The sequence below is a fragment of the Pleurodeles waltl genome, chromosome 7, assembly GCF_031143425.1.
Source record: "Pleurodeles waltl isolate 20211129_DDA chromosome 7, aPleWal1.hap1.20221129, whole genome shotgun sequence".
Taxonomy (NCBI): Eukaryota; Metazoa; Chordata; class Amphibia; order Caudata; family Salamandridae; genus Pleurodeles; species Pleurodeles waltl.
The window spans coordinates 446,878,875-446,891,868 of NC_090446.1; the positions used below are offsets into that span (position 1 = coordinate 446,878,875).

Sequence of the window (12,994 nt, forward strand, 5' to 3'; positions counted from 1 at the left end):
AGCTGACATTGGAGTCCTAAGGGCACCTCTAGTTAAACAGTTACAAGGCTTACTAAGAAAAGTGAATTGGCTTGGTTTGTTGTTAATTATATGCAGGGCCACCGGAATTATGTGGCAGAAACGCCCAAAATATAGGGCAGGGATGTGGCAAGCAAATGTTTACTTATGCATTTACAATGCCAGTAGCTCCAACTCAAGTAAATGCGACGCCTAATGCATTGCAAATGATTGCTTTTTCAAAGCGATCCCGGGCCACATAACGCCACCGCGCAAAAGAATTGTCCGTTTACTAGAGCAAATCACAGAGGAGCAGGAACCTAGAACCCCACCTATGAGTGAAGCAGCTGGGCAGCGAAATAAGGCAGAGATTTGGTCCCTGTCTTCAGCGGTCTGGTTCTGCTTTAAGGAATTGAGCCAACAGATTAAATGCACGTGTCCGGTGATGACAGTCCGGTCTGGAACGGAAACCCGGTCCGCCACCTAAAACTTGCGTTAAAGTTTCGTCCTGCACCTCACTTTATCATGAACGTCTTCTTTAAGAGAAAAACGAGCAACCTTCAAATGCCGTTCTTCGAGCCACGCCCACAGCGGAAGTCTTGTGCTTCTGTTGTTAGAGGTTACCTAGGAGATGAGTGGTCTTCCTGACCTCGAAGGAAGGCAAAGGGAAAACCGAGGTTTTGATGCAGGAAGCGGGACCAGGAGATTCGGAGAGAGGACCGTGTGATCCAACAGAAAGTCCGCAAGAATCAGAGTGAATATCTAAACTCCAGGGAGGAGTAACAAATGCGAAGAAGGTAGAATGAATGGGAAATTGGGAAATCAGTTGGGTTCCTTCACAACAACGTTGCAACCATTTCAAACACGTGCCTACTTTTGCGCATTGTGACATCAGCCTGTGAACTTTTTGCAGGAAATGGCATTCTCTTGCTGTGCTTGCTTGAATTAGCGCTCTCTTCCTTTGTAATGCTACCAATTGTGGCATTTGGGAAGTTGAAATGGATCACTGAAATTGAACATATTTACTATTTAATTAAAACCATACAAATGATGTAGCAAAAGTAAATCCACAAATTAAATTCAAAGACAGTTAATTTATTGAATTATCAGGACCCCCTTTTTAAAGTTAAAAAAAGCGACAAATGTAAAACAAAGGTTTAACAGTTTCCTTTGCTTGCTGTATGTTTGGCAAGGACAAACTATGTGTAATTAAGGCTCACTTTTAATAACTACATACCCTGCATGCCATTGATGTTGCATAGTTTTCCCAGCACTGCGTTTTCTCAGTCAGTTGTACTGAACTGGAAAGGAGTATTGCAAATGTACCCTTTACAGACAGGAGGATTGGAACAATCCGATTTCTATTTTAAATTCCCTTCTTAAGACACTGTAGTCAGCCATGACATTACTCTTAATACTTCCCTGGCAGGGTTGACCCAGGAGAATCTATGCAACATCCCGCGCAGAGATCGCGGCAGCGGCCAGGATTACCGGATCCCTGAAAGGACCCCGCTGTCCAGGAGGATCACTGCCGCGGAAGGAGTGACGCCCGGGGAAAAAAGAGACACTAAAGGAATACAGCAAACAAGGAAGAAAGAGAAGGGGTCGCAAAGTAATGGTAGAAGGGTAAGAAAGGACGAGAAAACAGAAGCAGAATAAGAGAAGAACGCGCCTTGTAGCAGGAACAGAGGGGCAGAGGACTACAGCCCCCAGCACTCCTACCTCTGAGGCCCTTATCCAGGGCTGGCATCACCGCGGCGCGGGACGCACGCGGGATGCGCCCGGGCGCGTACAAGGGCCAAGACCGGGCCAATAAGGGCCCGTCTTCGCCCGTCATCGCCTGTAGGAGACTGGGCTGGGCCAGCACTCTTGGGTTGGAATGCAAGCGCCCAGGTAAGGAGTCCTATAGGCTGGTCCTTGATATTTATTTACTGTCATTTTTTATTTTATTTTACCCTTTTCCTAACTGGGTCACTGTACACGTGATATGGGGAAGCGGAAGGCTGATGACACTCCAGTGCCCCATTCTGGGATCAAGAAACATAAAAAGCGGCCGACTGGGAAAGTGGATAGATGTTCTGCTATTAGCAGAAACCAATTTAAAACCATTGACTCACTGTTTGAGGAGGTTGAGGCAATATTGAGGAGTCCCTCCATTTCTGCCCTTCCTAACCCTGCTATTCCCTTACTCAAGAAGATCCCCGATCTTTTCGGGAAAAAAACACAGAGGCCCAGATTGGACGTAAAGGTGGATCTTCATTCCCCCCCCAAAAACCTATGACGTAATCTCATCACCACCAAAGAGATCCCCTTTGCACGTGGAATCTGTCGAACATATTCTAGCTGAGGCCCTTTCACTTCCAAGGCACAAGGCCCTAGCTCCCACTGACATTCCTTGTTCAAATAGATTCTCGGTCCTGTCTTCCTCTAATGAAAGCCAAGAATGTCCTCAAGCTCCAGTTCTAGATGAATTTGAGGAGGGGATCCAGGGTGGGAAGTTGGAAAGCAATGAAGCTTCCAAATTGGCAACCATTTCTCACAAGCTGGATGACCTAAACCTCTTGCTGGTAACACTTTTGAATAAGATTTCGGGACTCACTGAACAGAGGGCCACATGTAATTGTAAACTGTTTAATGAGGCCGTTCATAATCCCGAATTGATTGTGGGACCAAGAATGACTATTACACCTAATACTGGCGGCAAAGCGACCACCTCATCTCCACGTAAGGGGTTTAGGGTCTCATCTGGAAGTAAAGCAGCGAATGACAGGCCGATTTGACCGACTGTACTGGTAACTAACGGGCGAGCTTCCAAATTAGACACACAGAAACATGAATATATCCCCGGGCTGCGGGGTTCGCCAAACAGCTTCTAACAAAGACCCCGGGGAGCTTTGGATGTGCATGCAGTTGCTAGTTACCCTAGAGTTTCACCCTCTGGCCATCCGAGATTAATAAAGTCTCATGATATGAAGGGGTTACTTGGTTGGAGAAGAGAAGGTGCCTATTTATTTCTGACAGGGGTCCCCAGGCTGCCATCTGGTCATAGAGAGTCGAATGACTCTCTCACCAATAAAGTTATATACTGGTGGGTGATTTTCATTGTTCCTTTGCATCAACGAACATTATTAGTAGCCTGACAATTGAGGAAGACGAGCTATGGGGTATTCCCCAATCCAAAAAGACTGTCTCTTCCTCTGTTTCTCGCGTCGCAATGCAGATGGCCACTTTATGCTTAAAAGTTGGGCTAAGAGAATGCAATGGTCGCACAAGATCCGATTCCAACCGTGCTTCCACCTTTAAGCGAGGGCTTTCCTCTAGTACCATTGACTATCTCTTGGTGGATATTAGACTATGGACAAGTACCTTAGTTATGGAAATAATATTCCGCCATGATAGTGATAATAATCCCTTGTGCTTTACCTTAACTAATCATATATTTGCAAGAGCCCAGCATCTAGAGACCACTGATGTTCCGACGCCCCGGTTGAATCTTGGACAAACCTGTGTCAGCTGCCCAAAAGTGATATCAAACCCGTACTTGATCAGGGAAATCTACTTATCGTTTCTAGAATTTTTCTCTAGTTTTGGGGAACAAGAAGCTGTTATTATTTCAATCATGGCTATTCATACAGAAATGGCAGGTACCCTTCAGGGTATCTTTTATAAAGAATCATCTTCTAGGCAGACACCGACAATATTTCAAGGAGGGAATGGTATAACAAGGATTGTGTTTGTGCAAGATCCAATTTAAAAGTAGCTTTAAAAAATCACTCACATGGGGAGATTAGGAACGCCAGACTAAGGTATATTAGGTCCTTGGAACGAGCTAAAAAAAGCTGGGAACATGAGGTTTGGCAGAGTTTGTTGGATGCAGTTAAGATCCGAGATGATGGTTCGTTCTGGAGGTTGTTGGCTTGTAGATCAAGAGGGGGCAATGATAATATAAGCATGTACATTGAGCCTGAAAGATGGGTGACTTATTTTTCTGAGATCTATGCTTCCCCTGTTTAACAGGACCCTGTACATATTGGGTGCGTTGACTACAGAGCTTCCGATAAAAGTTCAGCGAAGGACATTGTTTTTACAATAGATGAAACAACAGCAGCCATCAATTCCATGAGACTAGCTAAAGCCCCTGGCCTTATTGATAACCTGCAAAAGATCTTTGCTAAGCAAGAGTTAGACAGGCTCACGGAATTGGTCCAGCATGACCAAGTTTTATCCCCTCTTCAGGGTGTCTTTCACACAAAAATCAGTACCATGGACCAAGTTTTTAGGCTTTCATTGCTATTTTGGAAATATGTCACCTTAGCCAAGCAAAAATTGTAAGTTCATTTTGTAGATTTAAGATCTGCTTTCAACCTTGTTCCAAGAGAGAAGCTATGGGAAGTCTTGAACAAAATTGGTACCCCAGGAAACCTAGTGCAATTAATCCAAAGGCTGCATGATAATACAAACGAATGAGTAAGATGGGGTAGCCAGGGGGAACTTACTGATAGAATAGACATTAGACGAGGGGTATGCCAGGGTTACGTCCTTGCCCCAACTCTTTTCACCTTGTTTATCAACGAGGCGGTGCAAGCCGTATCTTATTGCCATAATGTGCCGCCCTCCTTGAACAATCAAAAAATCCTGATCTTATTATTTGCTGATGACTCCCTTTTGATTTCCAAACCACCTATGGGTCTTCAGGTCCTAATGGACAGGTTTAGCTCATTCTGTGTCGACTACGGATTGGAGCTTAATTATAATAAAACCAAACTTATGACCTTGGGTTGTGGTAATACTAAGAGATATACCATCTTTCACAATGGGACCCCCCTAAGTAAGGTATGTTTCATCGATTACCTGGGGGTAAGAATCAGCAATAATATGCATTGGGAGGCTCAGATTGATAAAATCATAGCCCTTCTGTCGCACAGATCTGGGGCCATTTTGCATTTTCATAAATCCACCACAGAGAGAGCGGTCTCTCCAGCCATTAAAATCTATCTGGTGAAGGCCCAGGGTGCTGTGGTTTATGGGGCAGAAATTTGGGGATTTTCTAATGTTAGTAAACTCTGTGGGGGGAAATAGGTTTCTAAGATCGCTTCTGGCATGTCCTCGGAATACCCCTTTGATCCCAACGTTTTGGGACCTTGGTCTTTCGCGTATCTCAGATGTAATTGTCCTAAGACCCCTGCTTTTCTGGGTACGCGTCTGGACTACTCCTGAACTAATTGTATACAAGGAGTCCCTCCAAGATATTCTAGATAGACCCAATGCACTTTCTATTCCTTGGCTTAAGCATATCTCAAATTGGCTTCATATTTTGGGTCTTAAAAACATTTAGAGTCAACCTTACAATCTAAGGAGGGACCACAAGAAACACTTGAAAACAGTGTATTGGACTTATGTCAGGGAAAATTACCTGCTACATATGTCACATCGCAGACTGACATCCCAATTTCTTGATCTTAAGTGGTATCCTCCTCTTGAACCATTTATGGATTCAGTTTCTGACCCGCTAAGCAAAAGTTTATATATCCAGTTTAGGTATGGATGCTTACATCTTAAATCTTTTAAAAGCACGTGGAGTTCTGCTACAACAACTGATTTATGTCCCAGCTGTAATTGCACTCCAGAATCAGTAGTACATTTTATGATTATATGCCCCACATATAGGATTGCATGGCGGAAGTGGCTACGCCCAATCTGTAGGAATATGGGCATGAAACATTGCAAAGATGCCCTAAGGATTATGATGAGGGATACCTCCACTCCCCTGTTCTGTGCGGTCAGCAAGTTCCTTGCGGCCGCATGGTATATACACACACGTTATCTAAAAAACTATAATGACTAGTTCTAAGTTTTATAGTTTTAATTATTTATTTTTTACTAATGTATGTCTTTTAAGATTACTGTGATTGTTCACCAGCTGTTAATGAGACTGCTAAGAGAAATGGGCTTTCAGGTGGTTAAATACAATTTGCGGGGAAGTATGCTTATGATTTTACGTATTTATGCTTTTATTCTCCCCCTAAGTTATTTCTGATAGCATGATAGTTGTGTCCTCTCTTCTTGAAATTGATTTTATTTCTGTATTTTTATGATGTTATTGCGTTGATGGTTGAATGTAACCGAATAAAGCTGTGTAGTGACTGACTGACTACTCTTAGTCCTACTTGTCCTTCTCACAGTCATTACATCTACGTCCCTCCTCCTTGTTTCAGTCATTGTTACATCATGAGATATACCAAATTATCAGCCTTTGGTAAAAACACAATACACAACAAAGTATGCACACCTAACGATTTACTGCACTATGATCCCGTAAAGTAATAGAGATTAGGTAAAATAACTCATTGCAAAACTGAACTTAATACCTCCAAATCAACATTTTTATTACAGTCCAGAACCTTATTCGGTCTGTGTTGTCCCACAAAAGTAGAGTCCGAAGACCAAGTGGCTGCTCTACAAATCTCTAAAAGAGAAACCCCCTGGAATTCTGCCCAGGATGCAGCCACCCCCCTGGTAGACCGTCCCTGAATCAAGTAACCTCCAGAATGGTCCTGTTGACTGCATGATAATGTCCATCAACCACCTGCTTAGTGTGGCTCTATTTGCTGACCTGCTTGCCCAAAAGTAAAAAAAAAAAAAAATCAATCCGTCACCATGAATGCTTGAGGCCTATCAAGATAAGGGAGAGTGCACATTTAACACTGACGAATGAAAAGCTTTTTCCTCAGAAGGAAGAAGGGAGGGAGAATCAACTCCTGGGAACCGTGAATAGAAGAGTTAACCTTAGGTAGAAAAGAAAGATTAGGATGACGAATAACCTCCTCTAAAAGTCTGAGAAAAGGAGGACGACAGACAAAGCAGAAAGCTCACCGATCCGTCATGCAGGGGTGATGGTCACCAGAAAAAGAACAAAGCCCCCAAACCTTGGAATTGTTCTTTGAAGCGAACAGATCTACAAACGGTTGACCAAACTTTGTGCAGATCTGAAGAAAGATCCTTCGACACAGTACTAGATTGATTGATGAATACCTGTATTCTAATGAGTTCCTCGTCCTAGAAGACAGGAAAAACAACCAGAAGGATTCTGTGTAAGCCCATGCCTTCTATGCCACCCAGAAGGGTGAGTAGGGCTTGCTAGAATTCTGCATGTTTTTTTTCTATCTAGAGGTTGGAGTCACCATCATGATATAATGACTTGGATGAGAACGATTGGTTATGGTTGCCAGGGCGTATTGTGCAACCCTTTGAGTCACCCATGAGGTTGCCACCTAATTGGTATTTATGTGGTCTGACCTGCATTTTTATGTGCATGCCAGTAAAAAAAAATAAGGTAAAGCGATGAAATGCAATAGCTTTTTCCCTTTTTAACCTTAAATCTGAAACAGCAAAAATAAATCACCTGAAAAGCAATTGATAGATGTCCAAATGAATATAATGTGTTAATAAAGCAAACATAGCAATATTTACTGTGATATGAAAGAATACTGAACATTTCACACAAAATCTTTGTCACCCAATCTTGGTCTTTCCATAACAGCAAAGTGAAAATACATGGCCAGTATTTTCTTCTGAAAAAGTGGAAACCCTAATCAGCAAGGAGGGCGAACTGGAAAAGTTGAGGAAGGTGAGCTAATTAAAATCAATTTAAATGAAACATTTTAGATGGTAAGTAATATTTTCAAGAAGCATGATTCCTTCTATGGGAAGCATTTCAATTATTTGGAAGACGAGGATGAGTCCATAGTGGGTAATATCCTCCAAATGAAAAACGAGGTAATGTTGTGCCATTGGGCATGACAGGAAATAAGAATCCAATGCATACCGGCATGCTTGTGTTCGAGTATGAATCTAATGGCTTTTCTCTCTTTTTGCTGCTTCTGGTAGCATTTAGGAAAAAAAAGGTGAACATGTAATGCTCGTTTCTGGTACCACTCAATTAACTCGCATTTCCTTGATGGCACTGGACTCGTTTTCACCCTCTTAACATGTCAAATGCTCCCTATAGCCACCAAATGACTAACTGTCTCTACAAAATGTACTTGCCTTCCCCCAAAAACATGTTGGCATCTATGGACTTCAATTTTCTGACACAACACAAATGCCTGACTTCGCATTCTTTGGAGAAATCAGTGGGTTGAGAGGTCTGCTTCCCTCAGCATGTAAAGATCTAGCAAATGCAAATTCTCATGGTGCAAAATGTCATGTTGCTTCTGTTAGATCAAAACGCTGCTCTTGAGTATTAATTTCAACTGGCTTCTGTTAGGGAGTACTCATTTGGTACAATTTGCTGTGGTGGTGCATGCAGTAATTCTGACACGATTGTTTTGTGTAGGGTATGAGTTTGGGTAAGATCAGATTTTTAACTGACAAGACCTGTCCTAGTTAGGTGCTTCACTAGTTCTGAAGAAGACCAGACTAAGGGCTAGATGTGTGAAGCCACTTCACAGAATCAGGCTGTATACGAATGCAAAAAGTATTTTTCTAATGTATCAAACCTAGCTTGTGATTTGGTAACACATTACTGAATCGTAATTTTGGTTTGCAACCTAATAACCATTCGGTATTTGGAAATGGCTTGCTTTGGGCGTTCCTTCCAAATACCAAATCATAGTAGTATGTATTAATGTTTTGCAACCGGAATGTGGTCGCAAAATATTCATACTTTACCATCAATTCAAAGTTGGTGGTAACTCATTCGCAAATGAGAAGAGATCCTCTTGGGACCCCTGTTCCCTTGAGAATGTTGAAAAGAAAAAAAAAAAACATTTCATTTCTTTTTTTTTTTTAAACACAACCTGTTTTCCTTTTAGGAAAACGGGCTACATAAAAAACATAATAGCTTTATTTAAAAGCAATCACAGACATGGTGGTCTGCTGACCCCAGCAGCCCACCATCTCCATCTCTGTGATGGCATCTAATCCTAGTGAGTCAAAATTGAGTCCTACCTCATTTTTATTCCTGATGTAGGTCAAATTACGACCCACTACAGATTGGTAATTTTTAAATTGACCTATAAATAACAATGTGATAATTCGCAAATTACCACACTGGTTGTAAAAATAGTATTTTGCGACCAGTTGTGCGTACACCTAGCCTGAAATACCTAACCAGGGTGAAAGTAGCAACAGTAAAAAAAATTGAACTGCTTTCTAGAAAATGGACCTATAATGTATGGTACAATTATATTGCAAATGAGAAATGAATGGAATATTGTTACTGTATTATAATAAGCAGGCACAACCAAGGCTTTTCTGTTTAGTATTTTCTCACTATTTGACTTCTCAGTTGAGTACTAAGTCTGCACTTTTGAACATTTGGTACCCAGTGTAATTTCTGATTGTTGCTTACATCTTGCCTTCATAAAACCTATACTATCTTAATGGGGGCATATTTGCATTTGTATGCTATTTTTAATAATACCTGTGCATTGTCACAGAATGAGATGCTTGTTCTGTGTGATGTCATAGAGTGTGGTGCTCATTCTTTGCTATGTCACAGAATTTATCTTATGTGGAAATACAATCCCAGAGGCTGCAGGGCACTTACAAGCACTATTGCAATTAGAGAAAAGGAATAGGTAGGGTAAGGGGGGGGAAGAAGTATGGTAGAGAGAAAGAGTTGATAATAATTTGCAAAGAAAGGTAGAGTAAACAGCATTTCCAGCTTTCAGAGAATATTTGATAGAGGAATATTTCAAATATTTTGAAACAGCCAGAAGGTTTGGTGGTGTGCTTAGATGAAAAAGCATTCTAGGTAAAAGTCACAGTGCAGCACTGTCATCAAGTTTGCGTGATCCTACATTTGGGAGTTTCTAGACATAAGATGATTGGTTACTAACACCTCACAAGCCACATGATTGAGATAGCATAGTGGCATGACATGATAAGTTATAGGGCTACAGTGATTGTCCTGTGTGACAGCCTAGTTTAAGTTGACTCTGTGGGTTAAGGGAAGTCACTTGAGTTTATTAAGTACCTGGGTAAACTGGTGGAATTTTCCTGGTATTGAGGGAGGCCTCTAGAGGGAATCTCCATGATTTTGGGAAGGTCTGCTAGGATAGCAGTGCAAAATTAAACTTTGAACAATTCTAGGGCTTGCAAAGTTAAGCAAAAGCCACTGAAGGAATAGATGTCAATGTTACTTATCGAGAGGAGTTTGTGACTATATTACTTCATTTTTTGCTTCACATAGGCTTGAATTTTTGAGTAAGTGTCCAATGTCACACCAGTGAACTTGGCTTGAGTAGGGGTGTTTGTTAATATTTTGTCACAGCATGTGTGTTTTTTTCCTAAAACTTACTTCAAAATTAATTACACTCAACTGGCTTATTGAATTTTACAGTAGGGTTGTGGCAAGTTTGCACTGGAAATGCTCCACTACCATTGATGTTAAATGCCATATGTGAGCAGCAGTGTGTATTTGCCCCATACTTATATGACTATGGGCCTCATTACAAGTCTGGAGGTCAACAGCCTGTCAGGCTCGTGGTGGCGGTCATGACTGCCATTGGTTTACCTGTATGTCCGCCAGATTGAGTTTGGCTGTCGAACCGCCAAAAGACTGCCTTCTGTGCGGGAACAATGATGCTGACGGTTGTGCAGGTTGGAATCAGCCAGGGCAGTGCTGAACCCAGCGCGGCCCTGCTGATTACAACCTGGTTCTCCGCCAGACTTTTCATGGCAGTTTTACCACCATGAAAAGGCTGGTCGAGAACAGGTGCAGGGGTCCACCTGCTCAGCACCCTGGTAATGCGCACTGTCTGTGGTGCAGACAGTGCGCATTACGAGGGTGCTGGTGCACACTGCGGGTGGCAACATTGCCACTGGCTTGATTACGAGCCGGCGACCGTGCCTCAGCCATTTTCCTGCTGGGCTAATTGGCAGAAACCTTTGTTTCTGCCCGTCTGTCCAGCAGGAAAGTCATAATGGGGCCGGCGGGGAGGTCGCCAGTAAGGCCGCAACCTCCCAGTTGGAAGTTTGGCGGACAAGGCTTCCCGTCTGCTGAACTCGTAATCAGCCCCTAAAACATTTACTCTAGAGAACACCACTGTGTCATTGCAAGGCTGGAGTTTTAAAACCACTGCTTGAATACGTGGCAAGGAAAATGCTTTGCCATGTATCATGCTTATATTTATACATTGGCTAAGTCAACCCTAAGACTGCCCTGAAAGCTCCCATGGTTGGGAGCTTACTGTATAACACTGCAGCTCATTACATATTAAAGAATATTGTGTCCCCCTGGTGAATAGTTGCCAAAGGCTGTTTGTCACTGTGTAGGTCAAGTAACATTTTCCTGTGAAAGAATTGTGCTTAAAAATTGACTTTTAAGTTAAGCCTTAGGAAATAATGGAAACATACTTGAAAGTTAAAGAACAGGTGTCAGAGCACTCATGATATTCCTAATTAGGAGTATTGATGTATCCAGTCTTCTTAGTCAATCAATCACCGACTCATGTTCATCTCAGAGTCCAGATTTTATTCTCAATGTATGGAACTCTCCATAAGTATAGTACAGTACAGCCAACACGTGTTTCATCCCATGAGAAGTTAATCTCTTAAGGACTTCATCAGGGCTGCAAATAGACAAAATAATAGCGTCTACATATGTGGTAACGAGCGTTGATCAAAACAGAGACCATATCAGCACCCAAAGTGACAATAGTGCAATGTAACAGGGCAAGATATAATGTGACTTTTGTGATATTCGTAAAAAATTATTAGTGGTTAAGATAAAACAGTATAGACCGACAATTTTTATATATCCGTTCAAAAGAGGGTGAAATGTACGAATCAGTCATCTGTTATTAAAGCTTTAGTTAACTATTGATTATACATGTCATGTACCATATAGGTTTATATAATAAGAATGTGCACGTCACCAAAAGAAGACAAAATGGAGTGAGACGCCCTATGAGCAAGGCAGAAAAAAGATCCAGGTTTTATGTAGAGATTATAAAACAAAACCCAGAATATATAGAAAACTAAACTAGAGATTATACAAGCAGAAGTAAATAAAATAAATAAATCAAGGAAAACCTAAACTAATCTGTCGTTATCCCATTAAGGCATCTCATCTGTGACATACCTTAATAAAATTAATTAGTTTAGTAGCGAAATATCCAAACAGGGCCATTGAGCAACCTGTCGAGATCCCAAAAAGAAAAAGGGGGGGAGAACAATCAGTCTTAAATAAGGTCCATATCAGGTATAGAGTATAAAATCCAAGCAATTAAGTAAGACAACTCACAAATATACATACACCGACCTTAAGTTCTATGTTGCATCCAAAATAAAGTTGCACCGAGGTAAATTCCATATCAATCTACAAAAAAGAATTATAGACATGAATCTATCATGCTAAGGTAAGCGTCACCGTGTGGATTCTATGTCAAAAAAGAAAAGAAGAAAAGAAACACAAAAAACAAGAAAAAACCCCGATGCCGAACCTCGAACAAACGGAGCCAATCCAGATGTTACAAACCAATACACCACTCACCTTCTGTGATAGAATATCAAACTTATATATGGGGAACCGAAACGGAGTCAAAATGCATCCCGCTACGTCCCAGTCACAATGTGCCGCATCTCGTCTAAACGCCCGAGAAAGCCGTCCCTTTTTAAAAAGGAACTGTATCCGCGGGAATGATTGGAGTGGAAGACGGACTTTAACTAAAAACCATGGGCGCCATATTGTAATGACTAGGACTATCCGTAGAACGTTGATTATACCATATCGGGTACTTAATGTTCTAAAAATTCACCCGTTATCAATCGATATGCCACATGAGAGAAGCAAAAACGGTCTATACTGCAAAGTGAAGTGTCCAAATTACGAAATGTCGATTCTTAACAATATGAGTAGCAAGCATACTGCTAATAAGGTAGATATAAAAGAAATACTGGACAAAGGTTTCTTTAACCTTGTTAACTATTAGAATAGGGGGAAAGAAAAACGGGGGGTCTTAAAACCCAATCATAATAAATATCCCTCATC

The 12,994-nt window shown here is 41.5% G+C and overlaps 1 protein-coding gene across 4 annotated transcripts in view; it reads left to right on the plus strand.

Moving 5' to 3' along the window:
- Window positions 1-603: 603 nt before the first annotated feature.
- The window catches only part of LOC138304161 (uncharacterized), a 168,401-nt gene continuing 156,010 nt past the window's right edge, over window positions 604-12,994 (plus strand). Inside the window, exons 1-3 of one of the 4 annotated variants that reach the window (XM_069243981.1) lie at window positions 605-794; window positions 1,427-1,890; window positions 7,538-7,624. The gene's annotated coding sequence lies outside the window, so the exon portion shown is untranslated. Of the gene's footprint in view, window positions 795-1,426; window positions 1,891-7,537; window positions 7,625-12,994 lie in introns of all 4 variants that reach the window. The other 3 variants (XM_069243979.1, XM_069243978.1, XM_069243982.1) reach the window with 3 other exon arrangements.